This window comes from Camelus ferus, chromosome 9 (genome assembly GCF_009834535.1).
Source record: "Camelus ferus isolate YT-003-E chromosome 9, BCGSAC_Cfer_1.0, whole genome shotgun sequence".
In the NCBI taxonomy this organism is placed as follows: Eukaryota; Metazoa; Chordata; class Mammalia; order Artiodactyla; family Camelidae; genus Camelus; species Camelus ferus.
In genome coordinates, this window is record NC_045704.1 from 22,146,461 (window position 1) to 22,170,340 (window position 23,880).

The 23,880-nt window shown below is 38.1% G+C and overlaps 1 protein-coding gene and 1 pseudogene across 1 annotated transcript in view; one reads left to right on the top strand and one right to left on the bottom strand.

The window, feature by feature from the left end:
- Positions 1–23,880, bottom strand: part of ZNF30 (zinc finger protein 30) — a 92,359-nt gene that overhangs the window by 64,822 nt on the left and 3,657 nt on the right. The window contains exon 3 of the mRNA XM_032488060.1: positions 10,378–10,436. The gene's annotated coding sequence lies outside the window, so the exon portion shown is untranslated. The remainder of the gene's footprint in view (positions 1–10,377; positions 10,437–23,880) is intronic.
- On the top strand, positions 9,406–21,691 carry LOC102524535 (annotated as a pseudogene).

Here is a 23,880-nt window from a genome sequence, read left to right on the forward strand (position 1 = left end):
TGAACAATACACCAGAAGGAACCAAGAATAGACTAAATGAGGCAGAAGAACAGATCAGTGAGCTAGAAGACAGATCAGTGGAAATCACTACTTCAGAACAGAAGAAAGAAAAAAGAATGAAAAGGAATGAGGATAGTTTAAGAGAACTCTGGGACAACATGAAGGACTCTAATATTCACATTATAGGGGTCCCAGAAAGAGAAGAGAGAGAGAAAGGACCTGAGAAAATTTTTGGAGAGATAATAACTGAAAACTTTCCCAACTTGGGAAGGGAAACAGTCACCCACGTCCTGGAAGTGCAGAGAGTACCACACAGAATCAACCCAAAGAGGAATACACCAAGGCACAGAGTCATCAAACTGACAACAATTAAGGATAAGGAGAAAATATTAAAACTAGCAAGAGAAAAGCAATGAATAACATACAAGGGAACTCCCATAAGGTTATCAGCAGATTTTTCAGCAGAAATTTTACAGGCCAGAAGGGAGTGGCATGATAGATTTAAAGTGAACAAGGGGGAAACTTAATACTCTATCCAGCAAGGATCTCCTTCAGACTTGACGGAGAAATCAAAAGCTTCACAGATAAACAAAAGCTAAAAGATTTCAGCACCACCAAACCAGCTTTACAACAAATATTAAAGGACCTTCTATAGTCATCAAACCATAAGAAAAGAGAACAAAAAGAAGAAAGAGAAAGAAAAAGAGAGAGAGGCCTACGAAAGATCATTTTGGCTATTTGGGGTCTTTTTGTGGTTCCTTATAAATTTTGGAATTGTTTGTTCTAGTTCTGTGAGGAATATCGTGAGTATTTTGATAGCAGTTGTGCTGGATCTGTGGATTGCTTTGGGTAGTGTGGCCATTTTGATAGTGTTGATTCTTCCAATCCAAGAACACAAGAAATCTTTCCATTTCTTTGTGTCATTTCAGTCTTTAGAGTATAGGTAACCTCCTTGGTTAGGTTTATTTCTAGGTATTTTGTTGTTTTTGATGTAATGGAAATGTTTCTGCCAGTTATAAAATTCTGGCTTTTGAAGTGAAAATAAAAAAAGTGAATGCAGGGCCGCCAATGGCAAAATAGCCTTCTTTTTCTTGGGTGAGTTGTATTTTTATATATATATATATACTGCATCTCCATTATCTATTCAACTGTTGATGTGCACTTGGGATGCTTCCATATCTTGGCAATTATAAATAATGATGCTGTTAATAGCAGGGTGTATGTATATTTTTGAGTTAATTCTTATTTTGTGCTTGGCTTTATTCCTTTGAAAACTATGTGAGTTTAAAGAACTAAAGCTCTAAATGTTCTTAGAAACAATGAACAGTACATATATGTAAATTAAAAACATGTGCAGTAAAAAAAAAAGATCTATCAAGCCATGAAAGACATGGAAGAAACTTAAAAGACATATTACCAAATGAAAGAAGCCAGTCTAAAAAGGCTACAAACTATACAATTCCAACCAAATGACATTCTGGAAAAGGCACAGCTACAGAAACAATAAAAAGATCACAGTTTCCAGGAGTTTGGGGAGAGGGAGGGAGGGAGGAATGAATAGATGGAGCATAAGGGATTTTTAGGGCAATGAAATTATTCTTTATGATACTATAGTGGTGGCTACATGTCATTATGCATTTGTCAAAACCCATAGAATGTACAACATCAAGAGTGAACCCTAACGTAAACTATGGACTTTGGTTGATAACAGTGTGCCCATGTTGGTTCATTGATTGAACCAAATATGCCACACTGATGAGGATGTTGAGGGTAGGGGACTATATATGTGTGGGTGGGAAGGGATATGTGCGAACTCTGTATTTTCTGCTCAATTCTGTTGTGAACCTGAAACTGCTCTAAAAGAATAAAGTCCATTAAAAAAAAAGGCACTGCTAGCACTTTACCATCAAGTATGATGTTTGATATAGCTTTTTAATTAATTTATTTATTTTTAATTGTGGTAAAACACTATTATAAAATTTGCCATATTAACTACTTGTAAGTGTACTGTTCAGTAGGGCTAAGTATATTCAAACTTTGTGAAATGCGTCTTCATAACTTTTTCATCTTACAAAACCAAAACTCCCACACATTGAACAACAATGCCCAATTCCTCCCTCCTTGCAGCCCGATATTACCATTCTATATTCTATTTCTATGAGTTTGATTACTGGGTCCATAAAGACTAGGAGAGGTGAATGCTTTTTCAATGCCTAAATTTCAACAAAAGGTCACAAAGTATACAAAGAAAATACAGATCCTTGGATAACCAAACAAAGAATTCAAAATAACTATCTTAAATTTTCTCAATGGACAATAGAGAATACAGAAAACTAAATGATATCAGAGAAATCATGCATGAAAAAAATGATAATATCAACAAAGAGAGAGAAATCATAAAAAAGAACAATCAGAAATTTTGGAACTGAAAAATATAACTAAAATGAAAATTTCACTAGAAAGCTCAACTGCAAACTTGATAAAGCAAAAGTAAGAATTTGTGACAAGTCATTTGAAATTGTCCAGTCAGGGGAGCAAAAGGAAAAAGAAAATACAGTGAAGAAAAGTAAGAATTGCTTAAGGGACTTAAAAGATACCATCAAGTGGAACAATACATGCATTATGGGAGTCCTAGAAGGAGAAGAGAGAAAGAAAGAGGCAGAGAGACTATCTGAAGAAATTGGCTGAAAAGTTTTCAAATCTGGGGAAGGAAACAGACATATAAGTTCAAGAAGCTCAACAAATTCTAAGTAGAATTAACCCCAAAATACATGTACCAACACATATTATAGCAAATTGTCAAAAGTCATGGACAAATAGAGAATCTTGAAAGCTGCAAGAAAAAAGTGACTTCTTATGTACGTGGAAGCTCCCATAAGATTGTCAATGGAATTCTCAGCAGAAAACATTCAGAATAGAAGGGAATGGGGTGATATACTCAAAGTGCTAAAGGAGAACAAAAATTGCCAACCACAAATATTATATCCAGAAAAACTGTCTTTCTAAATTGAGGGAGAAGTTAAGATGTTATTGATAAATAAAAGCTGAGAGAGTTAACCACACTAGACCTGAACTATAGGAAAAGTGAGAGAGAGATCTTTAAGTTGAAAATAAAGGTCACTACATAGCAACAGAAAACCATATGAAAACATAACTCCCTCTGGTAAAGACAAAAAAGCATACAAATTTAGAGTCCTGTAGCATTGTAATAGTGTGTAAATCACTTTTAATTCTGGTACAGAATTTAAAATACAAAAGCATTTTTAAAAAACTCTATGTTAATATATACACAAGATAAAAAGATATAATTGTGGCATCAATAACAAAATGGGGGGGTGATGATGCAAAGGACTAGAGTTTTTGTATTCAATTGAAGTTGTTATCAGTTTAAAATAGATTGTTATAACTTTAAAATGCTTATCCCATGGTAGCCAGAAAGAAAGTACTGATAGAAGAAACTCAAAAGGAAATAAGGAGGGACTCAAAGCATGACAAAGAAAGAAAGAAAGAAAGAAAGAAAGAAAGAAAGAAAGAAAGAAAGAAAGAAAGAAAGAAAGAAAGAAAGAAAGGAAGGAAGGAAGGAAGGAAGGAAGGAAGGGAGAAAGAAAGGAAGGGAGAAAGAAGAAAAGAAAGAAAGAAATGAAACACAAAGGAAGACAGTAAGAGAGGAAAACAGGGATAAAATAGCTGCAAGAAATACAGGAAACAATTAACAAAATGGTAATAGTCCTTCACTATGAGTAATTAAGTTTAATGGATCTAACTCCCTAATCAAAAGACACAGATTGGCTGAATGAATTAAAAAATAAAACAAATGATCCAACTATATGCTGCCTTCAAAACTCACTTTATACCTAAAGAAATACGTAAATTGAAAGTGAAATAATGGAATAATATATTTCATGCAAATTGTAACCAAAAGAGAGTAGGGTGACCATACTAGGTTTTAAGTAAAAACAACATAGGGACAAAAAAAAACCATAATATAATGATTAGAAGTTCAATTTATTAGGAAGGTATAGCAATTATAAATATGTATCTAACATCAGAGTTCCCAAACATGAAACAAACACAGACAGAATTGAAGGGAGAAATAGACAGCAACACAGTAATAGGAGGAGACTTCAATACCCCATTTTTTAAAATAGATAAAAACCAGACAGCAGTTCTATAAAGAAATAGAGGACTTGAATAACACTATTACCAACTTGACCTAACAGATATATACAGAACACTCTACCCAACAAAAGCAAAATACACATTCTTCTGAAGTGCACATGGAACATTCTTCAGGACAGACTACACGTTAGGCCACAAAACAAGTCCTAACAATTTTTAAAAGATTGAAATCCTACAAAATGTCTTTTCCCAGCCACAATGGAATGAATTTAGAAATAAATACCAGGGGGAAAACTGGAAAATCCACAAGTATGTAGATATTACACAACACACTCTTAAACATCCAATTGGTCAAGAAGAAATTGCAAGAGAAACTAGAAAATATCTTGAGGCCAACTAAAAACATAAACACAACATACTTAAAGTTATGGGATGAAATGAAAGTACAGCAGTAAATGATTACATTAAAAAAAAGAAGAATCTCAAATCAATTACCTAACTTTACAGCTTAAGCAACTAGAACAAGAACTGAACCCAAACTTAATAGTAAGGAAGGAAACAAAAAAGATTAGAGCAGAGATAAATAAAACAGAATAGAAAAATAAGAAAAAATCAACTAAACTAGATTTCCTTTTAGGAAAAGAACAAAAATTAAACTCTTAGTTATATTAGCTAAGAAAAAAAGAAAGTGGACTCAACTGAAATCAGACATTAACAGGGGGACATTACACTGATGCTGCAGAAATAAAAAGGATTATAAGAGAATACTATGAATAATTATATACATAAAAATGGATAATCTAGAAGAAATTAATAAATTTCTAGAAACATATAAGCTAACAAAACTGAATCATGAAAAACTTAAAATTAAATTATAACTAATAAGAATTTTGAATCACTTATTTAAAAACCTTCCTACAAAGAAAATTCTGGGACCAGATAGGTTCGCTGAATAATTCTACCAGATAGCAAAGAACTACTATCAATCCTCTCAACCTCTTCCAAAAAATGGAAGTGGGAACATTCCCAAACTCATTCTCATCACTTCTACATAACACAACCTTGCAGGATATTTGGTCCTGTCCAAAATTTGAGATATTTGAGACATTTGTTTCAGGACTCGTTAAATAAAATAAATATTTAACTTGGTTAAAATTTTAAATTTTATTTATGTTATTTTTATTGTAACTCATGATGAATTTTGGATTTCATATTTATTCTTGTTTTTCCTTGTCATGAAGTTCATTTCATCAGGGTTATTCTTAAACCCAAGAGCAACTGCTCTCAAATATATATTAACCTGATTATTGATTTTAAATTCACCATATCTGTTAACAATTTTGGTTACACAAATTTGATTTTGTTGGTATTGTTGTGAAATTGTTGGCTATATTTGAGTGTGATCACCAAGAACCTGGATGATAAATTGTTCGTTGCTTTGCCGTTTGTCTTTTAACACTTTAATAAATCTCCAAATTGAAGGATAACACACTACCATCAGCTTTTTAACGGTGCTATGCCAGCCTTCCACTGCATTGTTCATCCTATGATCACTGTTCAGTACTGATGTATAAACATTCCAAGTTTCTGATGGAAATCTTGGACCTTCTTGTCTTCTTCCTCTGCCACGCCTTCCACAGACATAAAGTCTCTTAACATAATCCACTAGGTCATCTAAATTTTCTTCTGCATTCTCCACAATGTATTCAGAAGTTTCACTTTTATCTTCCAAAGGTACAAATGGATGTCCAAACAACATGGATGCACATTTAAAAGCGTTATTTTTCGTCATGTACTCATGTGTGGCCCAAAGAAGATACTTTCAACCTACAATGAGTGTGAAAAGTGAAACAAACATCCCTTTACTTGTGCATTTGGTAGGAGTAGTCAAATCACATTCATATTTGTAATCTTGAAATTCATCATGCACAATGAAGGGTTAATGTCAAGATAAGATTTCTTTCCCCTGAAAATGCAAGGACTTTCTTATATTAAATCTATAAATATCTTCTCACTTTTTCATTGTTAGTGCATAAATTAATTGCATAATATAACCCAACAGTACAGTGTGCATGGTAAGTAACTGAGTGAATTGTGTTGGTGCTGTCTCGAAGGTGCCATCACTGAATAATGTGGTGCTGCCACTGGTCAGCCCCTAGCCTTGAGCAACTTATGCAAAGAATGAGATCTAGAAAGGTCATTGTGTTCCTAGAGAACTCAAGTACAGAAAATACCCAGTGTTGTTTTTTCTTTTCAGGGTATGAACAGTTCCAGGAAGAGAATGAGTTCAAAAGGTGTCCAAAAGTTACTTTTGCTCATTTTACTGCTAAAAATCTCCTCCCCAGGTGGAGCTTTTAAGCCCCATTAACATACCATGTGATGTATGAAGAAGCAATGTTCCCAAACTGTGTTTGTGGGAGATTATGCCTGCATTTACATGTAATGACAAAACTGTCCTGCTTGAATATTCATCCCCTGCTCCAATGAAAGAACTAACCTTTTCTTGCTCAGTGAACCACAGCTTTGCAAAATGATTCCCCATGATCTCCTTATTTGCTACAAATAAAAACTTCACTTTGTGTGACAATTACTCTTGATATTGTCTTTGATTTAAAACTCACCAAGAAGCAAACTCCTTTTGGTTCGGTAACAGCACTGGCACTTAAATATTAAATATTGTCACAAGTTGTGTAAGTAAGAGTTCTTTTCATCATCTTGAGCACTGGAATTGTGTGTAAGAAATGGTTCTCTGCATCTGGTCACTTTCTACTCCTCTGGAATTTGGGTTTGGAGGCTGTTGTCTGTTTTGAATTCTGTTTACTTCCTTAATGAGGTTTCTTTTTCTGGGGACCTCTTCATCATGAGTATCATGGAGAGTTCTCTGAAGTACCTGCAGTGGTGCTGCATTTGGTTCTTCTTCTGCATGTTGTTTTAACCTATCCAGAGTTTTCCTTACTTCCCCTTCAATACCAGTGGTGTGCTTCTGTTTTCCTGTCCCTACTGAATGGTTGTAATGTTATCCAAATGCTGACTAGTTGTACATCAGGCAATGCAGATTCTCTCTACACAGTGCTAGTACCTTTTACTCTTATCTCTGTTAAGGGAATGGAAATGGTAACAAAAACCATTATAATGTATTGCTGGCTTTTTTCTTTGTGTGTATACTATTTCTGCCATATTCTGCTGAGAATTTTCAAATAAAAATTCCATGTTGCCAAACAACAGAAGGATTTTTTTCTTTTATAGACATCTGATTAAGGGTCATGGTTTACTGGTAGGGGAAACACACAGGGCCAGTGGTGCCATGGAGACAGGAGAGCCTGGAGGTTCTCAGGCCAGTGGCCTGGCATATCTGAGCGGTCAGAACCTGCCCAAATGGTCAAAAACCACACCGAGTCTCTCTTCCTACCATTGGTGACTGCCCCATCCTCTCTACCTTTTCATTCTGTAAGGTTCTTTAACCTCCAAGATTTCCAGAAAAGTGTCATGGTGAGCAAAGTAGTGGGTTCCCTCCTCCACTGCCCTGGGATGAGCAGGTTTCTCAGACAGGCACCAAAACCACAGACACACAAGCACATGAAGCCCATACTCCTTATCCTCTAGTGTTATTTCCTCATCAAAGCAGTTGTTCAGTTTCTGGCATTCCCAATATCACAGAGTTGTCTTGATATTTTGCCACGATATTAGCATTATGACTGGGAATGACACAGAAGATTATGCTAACATTCTTATGCACAGCCAGGCAAATGTCACAATCTGGACCACAAAGACAAGGTGTCAGTCCCTTAAAAGACACTCATTAAAACTCACTCATCCTTTCCTCCTAACGAGCTCAGAACTCCCCTGACAAGGTTGCAGAAACCATGTCTCCAGCCACCTCCTTCTGTAGGAAGGCAGAAATAAGATGTCACAGAGTAGCATAAGAGTGCCAGGCAACATCAGGGTGCAGATGGCAGGTGCTCCCTACCTGCCATGGGATTCTTATACCCACTGTTCATCCCACAGTGGGCCAGCGAGAGTGTGTTTTAGAGGAGATGTATGCTTGGAACACCCTAGGACTGCAGAGGGGAGTATACATGTTGACAATACAAGCCCAGAGTCAAAAATGGCACAGGGCCAAGTTCCCATCCCCATCTTGAGCGCTCTGCCTCAACTAACATTGGAGGCATAAGGGAAAGAATAAAAGCAACCTGACTGAGAAAAGAGCCCAGAAAAAGGACACTGCAAAGAATACACAAGTGAGGCAGAGGAACAAAATACAAAAGTGGTCAAGAGCCCAATCCTGGAGTCTGGCTGCTTAGTTGGCTTCAGCCCTTACCAGCTAGCCACATGGTCATGGGCCAGTCACCCACATCTCTGAGCTTATCTCCCTGTCTGAATCACAAGAATAATGTAGCAACCATCCCTCAGGCTTGCTGTAAGGAGGCAGCAATATAATGTACATAAAGTTTACCAGCATAATCCTAACCACAGTGTAAGAACTGGGATCTCCAGAGTAAATGCTCAGTGTAATATTAAGTGGCTATTAGAGTAATACAGGAAAACAATTCTTGATCTGTAGATCTTCCCATCTGTTTCATCCCAATTACCAAATCAGGCCTTCTGAATGATGGCCTACATCAGCCTGTCTGGATGTGACCTGAAAGACAGTCTGTTCTCAACTTTATTGATGTTTTAGGAAATTTAATGTTTATGTAAAGTTCTCATAGCCCTTAAGTATTGGGGGGAGGCCAGAGCACAAGCTCTCTGAGCCCCTGGTCAGGCTCTTTGGTGGCTGCTGCCCTGCCCCGCTTTCATCACAATCTCTGTCTTTGAACTGTTCAGTGACCTCCCATTGGCTAGTCTCCTGAGCTGGTTTCAGGAGCCCTGACTTCTCTCCTACATGCCAGCCTAGAAATTCTAGTAGCCAGTTGACCAAATCCTGCCACCTGGTTACTTTGACATGACCTCAAATCAAACCTTAATTTATCAAGGTTCTGCTGGTCTAGAAGTCTTACTCATCTCCTGAACACCCAGCCCCTTGCAAGTAGGTCTCAGGAGGATCAGGCAGTGTAAGCACCTAGCAGTCCATGCATTCTGCCTTGCTGTGCCCAGGAGAGACCGTTGTGAGTGGAAGGTTGAGAAGGGGCAGGTTCTTAGCAGCATCTACATGATCCAGGCTGCAACAGCTGGAAGTGGAGGCATGGCCCAACTGGTCAAGACATTGTCAGGGAACCCAAAATGTTATTTGCTTCATCAAGTGACCTTTCTTTCATTAGCTCTTGCCTTGGCTTTCTTTGGCTATTATCATCAGGACAAAAGAAGCCAGAAGCTGGAAAGCATCTTAGCTGGGGTAAGCAAGGTTCTTAGAAAAACCCATGGTATGCAAGGTGTAAAATTGTCAAGCATGGTGTTTGACCAGCCACATATGCTAAAACCCCTAGGGAAGATGTCCTTCTTGTGACCCCTTGGCTGGCTCCCATCATTTGCGACAGGACTTTCAACATTGACATCCTGAATGAGCAGTTCCAGCTCCAGAACGCCACCATTGGATTAACTGTTTGCCATAAAAAGATACACGATCTACCTGAACCTGTTCCTGGAGACTGCAGAGATGTACTTCATAATGGGACACAGGGTGAACTACTATATCTTCACTGACCAGCCAGACTATGTTCCTCACATTCACCTCCAAAAAGGACGGCAGATAGTCATCCTCAAGGTCCAGAGCTATGTTAGCTGGCAGGAAGTCATCATGCACCACATGGAGATGATCAGCAACTTTATTGAGCAGCGCTTCCAGCAGGAGGTGGATTACCTCGTGTGTGCAGATGTGGACATGGTGTTCAGTGATCACGTGGGTGTGGAGATCCTCTCCTCCTTGTTCAGCATCCTCCATTCTAACTTCTTTGCGATAAATTGGACAAACTTCCCTTATTAACAGTGGCCTCAGTCACAGGCTTATATTCCTGAAGATGACGGGGACTTTTATTATTCAGGGGCCTTATTTGGGGGGTCGGTGCCGGAGGTTTACAAACTCACCAAGGCCTGCCACGAGGCAATGATGGTTGACCAGGCCAATGACATCCAGGCCACGTGGCATGAGGAGAGCCACCTGAACAGATACCAGCTTTACCACAAACCTACCAAGGTGCTCTCCCCTGAATACACGTGGGATGAACAGACATCAAGGGCTATCTGGGATAAGCAAGTGTTAGGCTTGCCTTACAACACAACGCAGATTAACTATCAAATAATCACCATGAAATCAGGACTTACCAAAGGAAGCTTCCAGAAAGGACCCAAAGAGGTGATGGCAGGCAGCCCTAGTCTTCCTCCTGGCATTAAATTAAAATCAGTTTTACAAGAAAGGGTATAATTCCACTTCCTTTTCTTTTTTTGAGGAAAATTGCTGATGCCTCCTACCATCCCCTCAAATTAGGCAGGCCTCTCCTGGCAATTCTCCATACACCAAACACACATTTAGGCTGGCCTGATACGAGAACTCAAGCACAGTTCCTGAGTTGCCACCACCTTTAGGTTCTCACTGTGTGCTCCTAACACCCTTCAGGATGCAGGAGGTGGGCAATCTCAGCCTGTCCCGACAAACAAGGGATCAGAGATGAGATCTTTTCCAAAGCAAGGAAAGAGGCTCCTGGACACAGTCTCTTGCCTGTTGTGGCACAGAGTCACACACAGGCCTGCTTTGGCCCTTGGCTAACCAGATGAACATAAGTCCTCTTTCCAGTTTCCTTGTTAAAGTTAAAAATTCGCTTTAGTATTTAGGAAGGACATGGTGCCAAAAAAGACATTCTTTCCTGGCACTTGGCCTCTTGTCTATCCCAAAACATTGCCAAGTATCCACTGAAAGCAAATCAGGTCTCTTGGCCCTCCCCAACCCCTGTAGATTTCTTCTGCATCAGTTTCATTAATGATTTGCCAGTTTCTTACTGTCTGAAAAAAAAAACTTATTTGTAGATGATAATAGAAAGTTCATAATTGTCATGGAAACTTCTTGTTTTTACTTTAAAATGGTATTGGTCCCCTTTGGCAAGGCCCTTAGGTGTCCTGATATCTGGCATCTTCTTGGTCCTGTTTCTTCTCCCTCATATGCAAAAGAGAAGTTGCACAATAGCAATCTTTATTTCTCCTCTTTCAGGTCCTTCTCCAACTGTTAAAGGCTCTGATTCTAAGTTATATGTTTTTCTGTATCAGTGGTGATCGACTATTTTTACACAAGAGCAACTCAGGAAAAATGTTTTCTCTTCATTGGGAAATGGAAATATTCTTCTGGGGTCACAGAAGCCTGATCACCAGCTATGGTTGGCTGCAGAACAGATCCTGCAGCCCAGGGCATCCGGTCCCAGTACACGGTCTACCCTGCAGCCTTGGCTCCAAGGTTAAAGGGTGTCCCAGAGATGGCCTTTCAATCCTTTCAGCCTTCTGTCCAGCCAGAGGCCTCATGGACACTTCCTGGCCTTTCAATGCACTTGAAAATGAGTAAGTGCAGTCTGTCTAATTTCTAGCTTCCTGTATTTTTTTAAACTTTCTTTTTTAGAGCAGTTATTAGTTTACAGAAAAGTTAATAGAAAATATATAAAGTATCCATAGCTACCTCCCCTCCTTCATCTTCCCCTCCTCCATCTTCCCCTCCTCCACACACCATTTCCCCCATAATTAACCTCTTGTATTAGTGTGGTATATTTGTTACAAGATAGAAAGAGCCAATACTGACACAATATTATTAACTAGAGCCCACAGTTTGTATTAGGCTTCACAAATGTAGAATGACATGTATTAACCATTACAGTATCATACAGAATAATTTTATCTGCCCTAAAAATCCTCTGTGCTCCACCAATTCATCTCTCCTTCCCTTTTCCTAACCCAATGGCAAAAACTGAAATTCTTATTGTATCCTTGGTTATGCCTTTCTAGAATGTTATATAGTTGGAATCATACAGTATGTAGCTTTCTTGGATTGGCTTCTTTCACTTAATAGTATCCATTTAAGATTTCTCCATCTGTTTTAGTGGCTTGGTAGCTCATTTCTTTCTATCACTGAATAATAATCCATGGTATAGATGTACCAGTTTGCTTTTCCATTCATCTGTTGAAGGGCATCTTTGTTTTGCTTGCAGGTTTTGGCAATTATGAATAAAGTTGCTATAAACATTCGTGTTCAGGGTTGTATAAATTTTCAGCTCACCAGGGTGAGTATCAAGAAGCATGATTGTTGGATCATATGGCAAGGGTATGTTCTGTAAGAAACTGCCAAAATGTACTCCAAAAAGTGCTATTTTGCATTCCCTCCAACAATGAATAAGAGTTCCTGTTGCTCCACGTGCTGTTACTGTTTTGGCTACTGGCCATTCTAGTTGTTGCATTGTGATATTTCATTGTTCTTTTAATTTGTATTTCCCTAATGACACAAGAAGTTGATTATCTTTTCATATGTATATTTGCCACCTTTGTATCTTCTTTGGTAACATGTCTTTTCTGATCTTTTGTACCCTTTTTAAATGAATTGTTTTCTTATTCTTGAGTTTTAAGAATTTTCTGTATTTTAGATACCAGTCCTTTACCACGTATATGTTTTGCAAAGATCTTCTCCCAGTCTGTGGCTTGTCTTCTCAATCTTTTAACACTGCTTTGCATAGCGTAAGTTTTTAATCTTAATGAAGTTCAAATTATTTTTTCTTTCATGCACTATACATTTGGTGTTATATCTAAAAAGCATCACCAAACCCAAGGTCACCTCAATTCTCTGTTACCTCCTAAGAATTTTTGTGGGTTTTGTTTGTTTTCTACATTTAGGTTTGTAACCATTCTGAGTTAATTTGTGTGAAAGGTATAAGATCTGAGTCTAGATTCATTTTTTAGATATGGATGTTCACTTGTCCAGCACCAATTATGGAAAAGGCTATCATTTTTCCCATTGAGTTGCCTTTGCTCCTTAGTCAAGGATCAGTTGACTATATATGGGTTTATTTCTGGGCTCCCTATTCTGTTCCATTGATCAGTCAGTCTGTTCTTTCACCAATACCACACTGTCTTTATTACTGTAGTTTTATACTACATCTTGAAGTAGTAAGGTAATGTCAGTCCTTTGCTCTCCTTCAGTAATATGTTTGCTATTCCAGAACTCTTGCCTTTTCATATAAACTTAAGAATCAGTTTGCCGATATCCACAAAACAACTTACTGGGATATAGACTCTGATTGCATTTAACCTATAGATGAAGTTGGGAAGACCTGACATCTTTACAATACTGAGTCTTCCTATCCATGAACATGGGGTATCTCTTCCTTTATTTAGTTCTTCTTAGATTTCATTCATCAGAATTTTGTAGTTTTACTCATAAACACCATATATACATATGATTCACACATACATATATATATGTATATATATATGATTTATACCCAAGTATTTCATTTTGGGGGGAATGAATGTAAACGACATAGTGTTTTTAATTTTAAATTGTGTATTGCTGGTATACAGAACAGTAGTTTACTTCTGTATATTCATTCTTATCCTGCCACTTTGTTATAATTATTTATTAATTCCAGGAGTTTTTCCTTGATTCTTCAGAATTTTCTAAAGACAATATCTGCAAACAAAGACATTTATTTTTCCTTCCCAATCTGAATACTTTCATTTCCTTTTTCTGTCTTATTGCCTAAATTAGAACTTCCATGAATATGGTGAAAAGGAATGGTAAGGGGGCATGTTCTCACCTTGTTCTTGATCTTAGCAGGAAAGCTTCCTGCTTCTCACCATTAAGTATGATGTTATTTGCAGTTTTCTGAAGACTTTATAAGTTGAGCAAGTTCCCCTCTATTTCTGCTGTGTTGAGATTTTTTAAAAACCATGAATGGGTGCTAGACTTTGTCATATGCTCATTATGCATTTATTGATATGATCATGTGATTTTTCTTCTTTAGCCTGTTAATGTGATGGATTGATTTTCCAATGTTGAATCAGACTCTTACCAGAACTAAATCCCACTTGGCTGTGGTGTATAATTCTTTTTATACATTGGATTAGGTTTGCTAATATTTTGTGGGTGGTTTTTCCAGATATGTTAATGAGAGGTATTGATCTATGGTTTTCTTTTCTTGTAATGTCTTAGTCTAATTTTGGTATTAGGGCAATGCTGACCTCATAGAATTAGAAAGTATCCCCTCTGCTGTTATCCTCGGAAAGAGACTGTACAGAGTTGGTATAATTTCTTCCTTAAATATGTGGCAGAATTCACCAGTGAACCCATTTGGGGCTAGTACTTTCTGTTTTGGAAAGTTATTAATTATTGATTCAATCTCTTTAATAGATAAGGCCTATTCAGTGTGTTTCTTCTTCTGTGAGTTTTGGCGGACTGTGTCTTTTAAGGAATTGGTCAATTTTATCTAGGTTATTAAATTTGTGTGCATATAATTTTTCATAATATTCTCCTATTATCCTGTTAATGCTCACAGAATCTGTAGTGATATCACCTCTTTTATATCTGGTATTAGTAATTTGTGTCTATATATATATATATAAACCACATCTTCTTTATTCAGTCATCTGTCAATGGACATTTAGGTTGTTTTCATGTCTTGGCTATTGTAAATAGTGCTGCTATGCACATTGTGCCTTTTCAAATTATATTTTTCTCTTTATATGCCCAGGAGTGGGATTGCTGGATCATATGGTAAGTCTATTTTCAGTTTTTTAAGGTATCTCCATACTGTTCTTTATAGTGGCTGCACCAATTTACATTCCTACTAACAGTGTAGGAGGGTTCCCTTTTCTCCACACTCTCTCCAGCATTTATTATTTGTATATTTTTAACAATAGCTATTCTGACTGATGTGAGGTGATACCTCATTGTGGTTTTGATTTGCATTTCTCTGGTAATTAGTGATGTGGAGCATATTTTCACATGTCTGTTGGCCATCTGGATGTCTTCTTTGGAGGTATGTCTATTTAGGTTTTCTGCCCATTTCTTGGTTTGCTTGGTTTTTTGTTTTGTTTTGTTTTGTTTATTTTTTTGTTTTTCTTATTAAGCTGTATGAGCTGTTTGTATATTTTGGAAATTAGTCCCTTGTCAGTCACATCATTTGCAAATATTTTCTCCCATTCTGTAGGCTGTCTTTTCATTTTGTTATGGTAGCCTTAGCTGTGCAGAAGCTTTTAAATTAGGTCCCATTTGTTTATTTTTGCTTTTATTCCCATTACTCTAGGAGCTGGTTCGAAAAATATTGCTGTGATTTATGTCAAAAAGTGTTCTGCCTATGTTTTCCTATAGGAGTTTTATAGTAACTGGTCTTACATTTAGGTCTTTGATCTATTTTAAGTTTATTTTTGAATATGATGTGAGAGAATGTTCTAATTTCATTGTTTTACAGGTAGCTGTTCAGTTTTCCCAGCACCAATTATTAAAGAGACTATCTTTTCTCCATTGTATAGTCTTCCTCCTTTGTCATAGACTAATTGACTGTAAGTGCATGGGTTTATTTCTGGACTTTCTATCCTTTTCCATTGATCTGTGTCTGGTTTTGTGCCAATACCATACTGTTTTGATTACTGTAGCTTTGTATTAGAGTCTGAAGTCAGGGAGCATGATTCCCCCAGCTCCATTCTTCTTTCTCAAGATTGTTTTGGCTATTCAGGGTCTTTTGTGTTTCTGTACAAATTTTAACTTTTTCTTTTTGTACCAGTTCTGTGAAAAATGTCATTGGTAACTTGATGAGGATTGCATTGAATTTGTATATTGCCTTGGCCATTTTAACAATATTGATTCTTCCAATCCAAGAACACGTTATATCTTTCCATCTGTTTGTGTCATCTTCGATTTCTTTCATCAGTGTCTTACAGTTTTTGGAGCGCAGGTCCTTTGCTTCTTTAGGTAGGTTTATTCCTAGGTATTTTATTCTTTTTGATGTGATGGTAAATGGGATTGTTTCCTTAATTTCTTTTTCTGCTACTTCATTGTTAGTGTATAGGAATGCAACTTATTTCTGTATATTAATTTTATATCCTGCAACTTTACCAAATTAATTGATGAGCTCTAATTGTTTTCTGCTTGTGTCCTTAGGATTTTTTTTTATGTGTAGTATCATGTCATTTTTACTGATAGTTTTACTTCTTTTCCAATTTGGATTTATTTCTTTTTCTTCTCTGACTGCTGTGGCTAAAACTTCCAAAACTATGTTGAATAAAAGTGACAAGAGTGGGCATCCTATCTTCTTCCTAATCTTAGAGGAAATGCTTTCAGCTTTTCACCATTAAGTATGATGTTAGCTGTGGGTTTGTCATGTAGGGACTTTATTATGTTGAAATATGTTCCATCTATCCCACTTTCTGAAGAGTTTTTTAAATCATAAATGGATGTTGAATTTTATCAAAAGCTTTTTCTACATCTACTGAGATGATCATATGGTTTTTAGTCTTCAATTTGTTAATGTGGTGTATCACACTGATTTGTGGGTATTGAAAAATCCTTGCTTCCCTGGGATAAATCCTACTTGATCATGCTGTATGATCCTTTAATGCACTGCTGGAGTTGATTTGCTAGTGTTTTTTGAGGATTTTTGCATTCATATTCATAAGTGATACTGGCTTGTAATTTTCTTTTTTTGTAGTATCTTTGTCTGGTTTTGTTGTCAGGATGATGGTAGCCTCATAGAATGAGTTCAGAAGTGTTCCCTTCTCTGCAATTTTTTGGAATAGTTTCAGAAGAATAGGTGTTAACTCTTCTCTAAATATTTCATAGAATTCGCCTGTGAAGCCATTTGGTCCTGGACTTTTGTTTCTTGGGAGTTTTTAAATTACTTAACAGTCTATTCTTTGTTCTTTCTAATCTCAGTAATTGTATTCTTCAACTCTGGATGTTCTTTACACTTTCTTTTTGCTAAAAACTTCACTCTGTGCATCTATTCTCCTCCTGAGTTCTCGGATCATCTTCACAATCATTACTCTAAACTCTTTCTCGAGTAGATTGTCTATCTCCTTATCACTTATTTCTTCTTCTAGGATTTTACCTTGTGCCTTTGCCTGGAACATATTCCTCTGCTGTCTCATTTTTCCTAAATTTCTATTTGTATTTTTATGTAGGTTAGTTATGTTTCTCTACCTTGGAGAAGAGGCATTCTGTATGAAACATCCCATGCATCCCAGCAATACACTCCCCTCTTGTCACTCAAGGTCGGTCCAGCTGATCCCAGAGTAGAGTCAAGCCTACATTTGTGGACTACTTCCACAAGCTGTGGGATTGTTTTGTTTCTTCTGGTATCTGCCCCTTGGTGAGTGAGGCTGGACTAGAGGTTTGAACAGGTTTCCTGGCAGGAGGGGTAGGTCTAGCCCACTGCTGGGTGGAGCTGGTTCCTGGCCCTGTGGTGGGTAGAGTCATGTCTAGAGGCCTGTCTAGAGGCAGCTGTGGGCTCAGGAAATCTGCTGATGAGTGGGACTGCATTCCTAACCAGTATGTTGCTTGGCCTGAGGCTTTAAGCCTACAGGCTGTTGGGTGGGGCCAGGTCTTGGTGCCAATGACTCAAGAAAGATGTCAGCTTCCAGGAAAGCTCATGTAGATGAACACTTTCCGAATGTCTGCCACCAGCTTTCATGTCCCCAGGGTGAGCCACAGCCACCCCACCACCTCCCAGAGAGACCCTCCAAAGTCAGTAGGCAGGCCTGGCCCAGGTTCCTACGAAATTGCTGCCTCTGCCCTTGGCCCCAGCACATGTGAGATTCTGTGTGTGCTTCCCAAGAGAGTGAAGTCTGTTTTCCCTAGTCCCATGGAGCTCCTATAATTAAGCCCCGCTGGCCTTCAAACCAGATGTTCTGGGGGCTTCTCCTCCCAATGCCGGAATCCTGGGCTGAGGAGCCTGACATGGAGCTCACAACTCTCACTCCTTTGGGAGGGCCTCTGCAATATAATCTTTCTCCAGCTTGTGCATCGCCCACCTAGGAGGTATGGGCACAATTATATTGCGAGCACACCCCTCCTACCATCTGGCTGTAGTTCCCTCCTTATGTCTCCAGTTTAAGATCTTTTTTTGCTAGATTCCAGTCTTTTTTAATCAATGGTTGTTTAGCAGTCAGTTGTGGTTTTGTTGTGCTTGTATAACTTTTGATTTTGAGATGACTGTAGATTCACATGCAATTGTAAGAAACAACAAAGAGATAACCCAAAAGTTTCTCCCTTGGTACTATCTTAGATAACTATAATACAACACCAAAACCAGGAAACTGACATGATACAGTTCACCAAGATCACTCATATTGCAACAGTTTTATATATACTCACTTGTGTGTGTGTGTATGTTTATGTCCATACAATTTTGTCAAATGTAGATCAATGTAACCACTACTACAGTCAAGATACAGAACTGTTCCATCTTAAGGAACCCTTTTATAACCACAGGCACTTTCCTACCTCCTCATTTCCCTACTCCCTCCCTGGCAACCACTAATTTGCTCATCTCTATAATTTTGTGATTTGAAATGTTATATAAATGGTATCATACACTTTATGACCTATTGAGCTTGGTTCTTTCCACTTTACGTAATTTCTTTGAGAATTATTTGAGTTGTAGGATGTATCAAGAGTTTGGTAATTTTTATTGCCAAATAGTATAGATGGACCACAGTTGTCCATTTATACAGTTTGTTTAACCACAGTTTGTTTAACCATTCACCCACTGAAGAACACTAGAGTTGTTTCCAGTTTGGGTATATTATAAACAAAGTTACTATGAATATTTGTGTACAAGTCTTTGCATGAACGTAAGTACCCTTGAATTGAGCTGAACAGTTAAGAGTGAAATTGCTAGATAATATGGTAAGTACATGTGTAGTTTTGTAAGATGCCACATACTCTCTTTCAGTTAGTGTATCATTTTACATTCTGACCAGCAATGTATCAGTGATTCATTTTCTCCATACTTTCACCAGTTAGGCAGTCTTCTAACTTTGGCAGGCCAAGAAATGTGGTTTAAGGGGGACCAGGATGAGTCCAGGCAGCTGAAAGGGCAATGGTGCTTTTTCCATGGCCTGGGATTCTACACCATCACAGTCTTGATGAAGGTGGTTGTTGGGTATCATCTGGAAACTGCTTTTACATCCTTCCTCTGAAGCTCTACATGCCACTGACATAGGGTAGGATTTGACCCTGGTGCTTGCTGCAGACTTCTAAGAGGCTGGCAGCAAGGGTAAATTAACCAAAGCATAAGGATTTTTTTCTTTATCCTTTAACTTTTAACTCCATTTCTTTATATTTAAAAAACTTTAGTAGACAGTATGTAGTTGGATTTGTATTTCTATCCAATATTGAAATGGCTGCCTTTCAGAGTATTTATACCATTTATATCTAAAGCAATTATCACTATGGCTGGGCTTAAAGCTACCAATATTCCTGGCTTTTATTTTTCCAATCTGTTCTTCCTTCTTTCTCTTTTCTGCATTTTTTTATATTAACTGAGGTTTTAATGTTCTGTTTTATCAAATATATTGGCTTTTTACATGTACAATTTCTGAAAAAGTGATTACTCTAGTAAAGTAGTTCTCAATCAGGGGTGATATTTGGCAATGTCTAGAGAGAGTTTTATTGTCCAAACAAGTCAGGAAGTGGGGATGGGCCCTATGGGATCTACTGGACAGAGGCCAGAGGTGCTGCTAAGCATTTGAGGATGTACAGACAGTGATACACAACAAATAATTATCTGGTCCAAAATGTCAATGGTGCTGAGGTCAAGAAATCATGCTCTCTAAGGTTTAAAATAAACTCCTTTAACTTATCCTGGTCTACCAGGAAATAATATTAAAACTTCACATATATAACAAGAAACTAAAAAGAGTATACTTCCATTTCTACCTCCTATTCTTTTGCTATTGTTGTCTTACAATTCACTTCTTCAAACCCAAGATTCATTGCTAATATTTTTGCTTTAAATAATCAGTTATATTGTAAAGAGATTAGAAGTGAAAAAGTCTTTTATTTCACTCACATATTTTCTATTTCCTCCCCCACATCAGTCCTTTGTGTAATGTAAATTTCCATCTAGTATAATTCTTTGTCTATAAATTATCTTTAACGCTTCTTAGATTTTCTGGCAATGTATTGTCTCAAGAAAACACTACTCAATAATAAAAAGAATGAAGTACTCAAACACACAACATAGATGAATCTCCAAATAATTGTGCGAAATAAAAAAGGACAAACATACTTTATGATTCCACCTATATAAAACTTCAGAAAAAGCAAACAAGCCTAGAATGAAAGAGTAAATTTCCGATCATGGGGATAAGAAGCCAGGAAAGGATACAGGAATTATAAAGGGTCATGAGGTAACTTTGGGGGTGTTCTATATATTCATTATCATGATTATGATGGTTTCATGGAGATAGATAGATAGATACATACATACATACATACATACATACACACATACATACATACATATATAAAACATATGATACAAAAACATCACATTTTAGGTCCAGGCTCACACAGGCACCAGTAGCAGGTGGTCCACGTACTGCTGCATTCTGAGAATTTGGGAGGAGTGACATCAGCAAGACAGCAGGATAGAAGACACCGGCCTTCATCCTCTAACAAAATAACAACAAGCAGGCAGCTAGTCACAAGAGAAAATAGCTTTGAGAGGGTTCAAGATTCCGATTAAGAACCTATAGAAACATAATGGAGCAAAAAATGAATAACCTCACAGAATGGATTGCTGGGGAGACTGGCTTACCTCAGACATATGGAGATGGCTAAGAACAAAGAGGAAGGGCAGGGGCTATCAGTATTAGCCACAGGGCTGGTGCCATCATGGTCCCCCGTGGTTTGCTCCATGGAGGATCCTGTCAGCCTTTGCCATTGAGAACCTAAACATCCCCACAACAGCCACAGCGTCCCCCACAGCTTTCACAGCAGAGAACCTTGTACTGTTCAACAGTGCAGACTCCAATAGCTGTTCCACAGAGGAAACCAGCAGCTTTTGCCACTGGGGTAACCACAGCCATCACCACCCTGGAAGCCCCAGGGAGGGAAATGCTGCTGCATGTCCCACCTTAGAAGAAGCTGCTGCTATGCCACTGTGGGACCTGGACTGCCAGCTCCCACCATTCCCCTGCACATCCTAGACCCCAGAGCCCTGGCTGCTATGTGCGTGCCTGTACTTCTGACCCTGATAAGCAGCTTCTCTGAGTGTTCACACTTCAGGCACAAGCCACTGCTGCTGCAAGCTGGCTAACGGCCCAGAGCCACGGCTGCTCTGTGAGCACACAGGCCCCAGTACCCCCTCTGCCGCTGCTCCATGCACACCCATGCCTCCGACACTGGAGTCACCACACCTTCAGGCCAGCCAGTGCACCAGACCCCAGGGCCACTGTTTCTCTGTGAGTACCCATGCTCCAGACTCCAACTCCATGCATCAGACACCAGTGCTACCACCACTGCGAGGGTGCTTGCAAGCCAGATCTGGCACTAAGAGGGATCCCCGTGGCCACAACATACTCCATGGGAGAAAAAGAGATCAAGAGGTTCCCAGGACTTTTGCCACCGAAGACCCCAATGATCCTCACCTGCAACACTGGCTGTTGAGGACCCCTGCAATCTTCACTGCCACTGACCTTAGTCTTAACAGAACAAAGACCAGAGCAGAAATAAATCAAATGTAGACTAAAAAGACAACAGAAAAGACCAACAAAACTAAGAGTTTTTCAAAAAAATAAATAAATAAAATGGATAAGTCTTTAGCTAGACTTAATAACAGAGAGAAGACTCAAATAAATAACATAAAAAAGAAAGAGGAGACATTACAACTGACATTGCAGAAATACAAAGGGCCACAAGAGAATGCTATGAACAATTAGCAACAAATTGGACAACCTAGAAGAAATAGATAAATTCCTAGAAACATACAACCAACCAAGATTGAATCATGAAGAAGTGGAAAACCTGAATATATCTGTATCTAGTAACGAGATTAGATCAGTAATAAAAATTCTCCCAACAAATAAACCATGAACAGATGAATTCACTGCTGAATTCTACTAAACATTAAAAGAAGACTTAACACCAATCATTATCAAACTCTTCCAAAAAACTAAAGAAGAAAGTATAGTTTCAAACTTATTTTACAAAACTAGCAATACTTTGATACCAAAGCCAGGCAAATACACAATAAGAAAAGAAATAATAAGTCATAATGAACACAGATGCAAAATTTGAACAGAATGCTAGCAACTCAAATCCAACAGCACATTAAAAGGATCATATGCAACGATCAAGTGGGATTTATTCCAGGGATGCAAGAATCGTTCAACATACACAACTCAAGAAGTGATGTATACCACATTAACAGAATGAAGGATAAAAAACACATGATAATAAAAGCAGATTAAGGGAAAACATTTAACAAATTCAACAAATTATACCTCAATAAAGTTGGGGGAAAACACCAACTTACTTAAGTATGTACAGTTTACATTAATTATATCTCAACAGTGACTTTTAAAAATGGTTTTAATGTAAAGATTAGGACCTCCTACCCCTCTTGAAAAACCTAATTTGGCAAACTTGTATACAACTCCACCATAACCTCCTCATTGCTTGGGAGGGGCAGCCCTGCTGTAATAGAAGCAAAGACTAGCAGGCAGTGAAGGATGTTTCACCCAATCACAACAGCAAACAGAAAAACAAATCTCAAAACATTAAAACAGTCTAAGAAATCTCTAGGATAACAGTAAATGTACCAATATTCACATTATAGGTGTCCCAGAATGAGAACAGAGAGAGGAAGGGGTTGAAAAATATATTTGAGAAAATTATGCCTGAAAACTTCCCAAACCTAAAGGAAACAAGACACCCAGGTACAGGAAGCACAGAGGATCCCAAACAAGATGAACCCAAAGAGACCCACACCAAGACATACCATAATTAAAATGGAAAAAGTTAAAGACAAAAAGAGAATTCCAAAGGCAGCAAGAGAAAAGCAATGAGTCTTATACAAAGGAATCCCTGTAAGGCTATTAGCTGACTTCTCTGAAGAAACTCTGCAGGCCAGAAGGAGTAGCATGGTATGTTCAAAGTGCTGAAAGGGAAAAACCTGCAGCCTAGGATACTACCTGGCAAGATTGTCATTTAGAATTGAAGGAGAGATCAAGAATTCCTCAGACAAGCAAAAATTAGAGTTCATCAATACTAATCTTATTCTGAAAGAAATGTAAAGGGCTTCTCTAGGTGTTAAAGAAGTAAGAATCTACAGGAAAGGAAAATTCCAGTAGGAAAGGCAAAGCTAGGACTGAGGACCAACCACTTAAATAAGCCAGTAAAAAGATTAAAGGTTAAGAAATGTAAAAGGTAACTACAACTACAATAAAAAGTTAGGGGACAAACATAAAGATGTAAAGTATGACATCAAAAACACAAAATTGGAGGGAGGAGGAGTAAAACAAGTAGATCTTTTATAATGTAGTTCGAGCTGGCCAGGAGGTCCTTTCCACCATTCACACGTGTAAAGGGACTCACTGACATGTGGATCCTGCAGCTCTTAACAAAGTCCTGTAGTCACCCCATCTGAGGTGTTTCTCTCTACTCTACAATCTCCTCATCCCCTACACGCATTACTCTCCCTCATCTGTCTTTGTGATGCTCACCAACCCCATTCAAGGCCCAGTCCTCTAGCCATGCCCTCCCGTTCCTTGCTCCTACTACAAATGCCACCATGACCTGAAGATTTCCCCTCCTAAAAGTGACTCACAACTCTACCCTGGTCCACACACATGCCA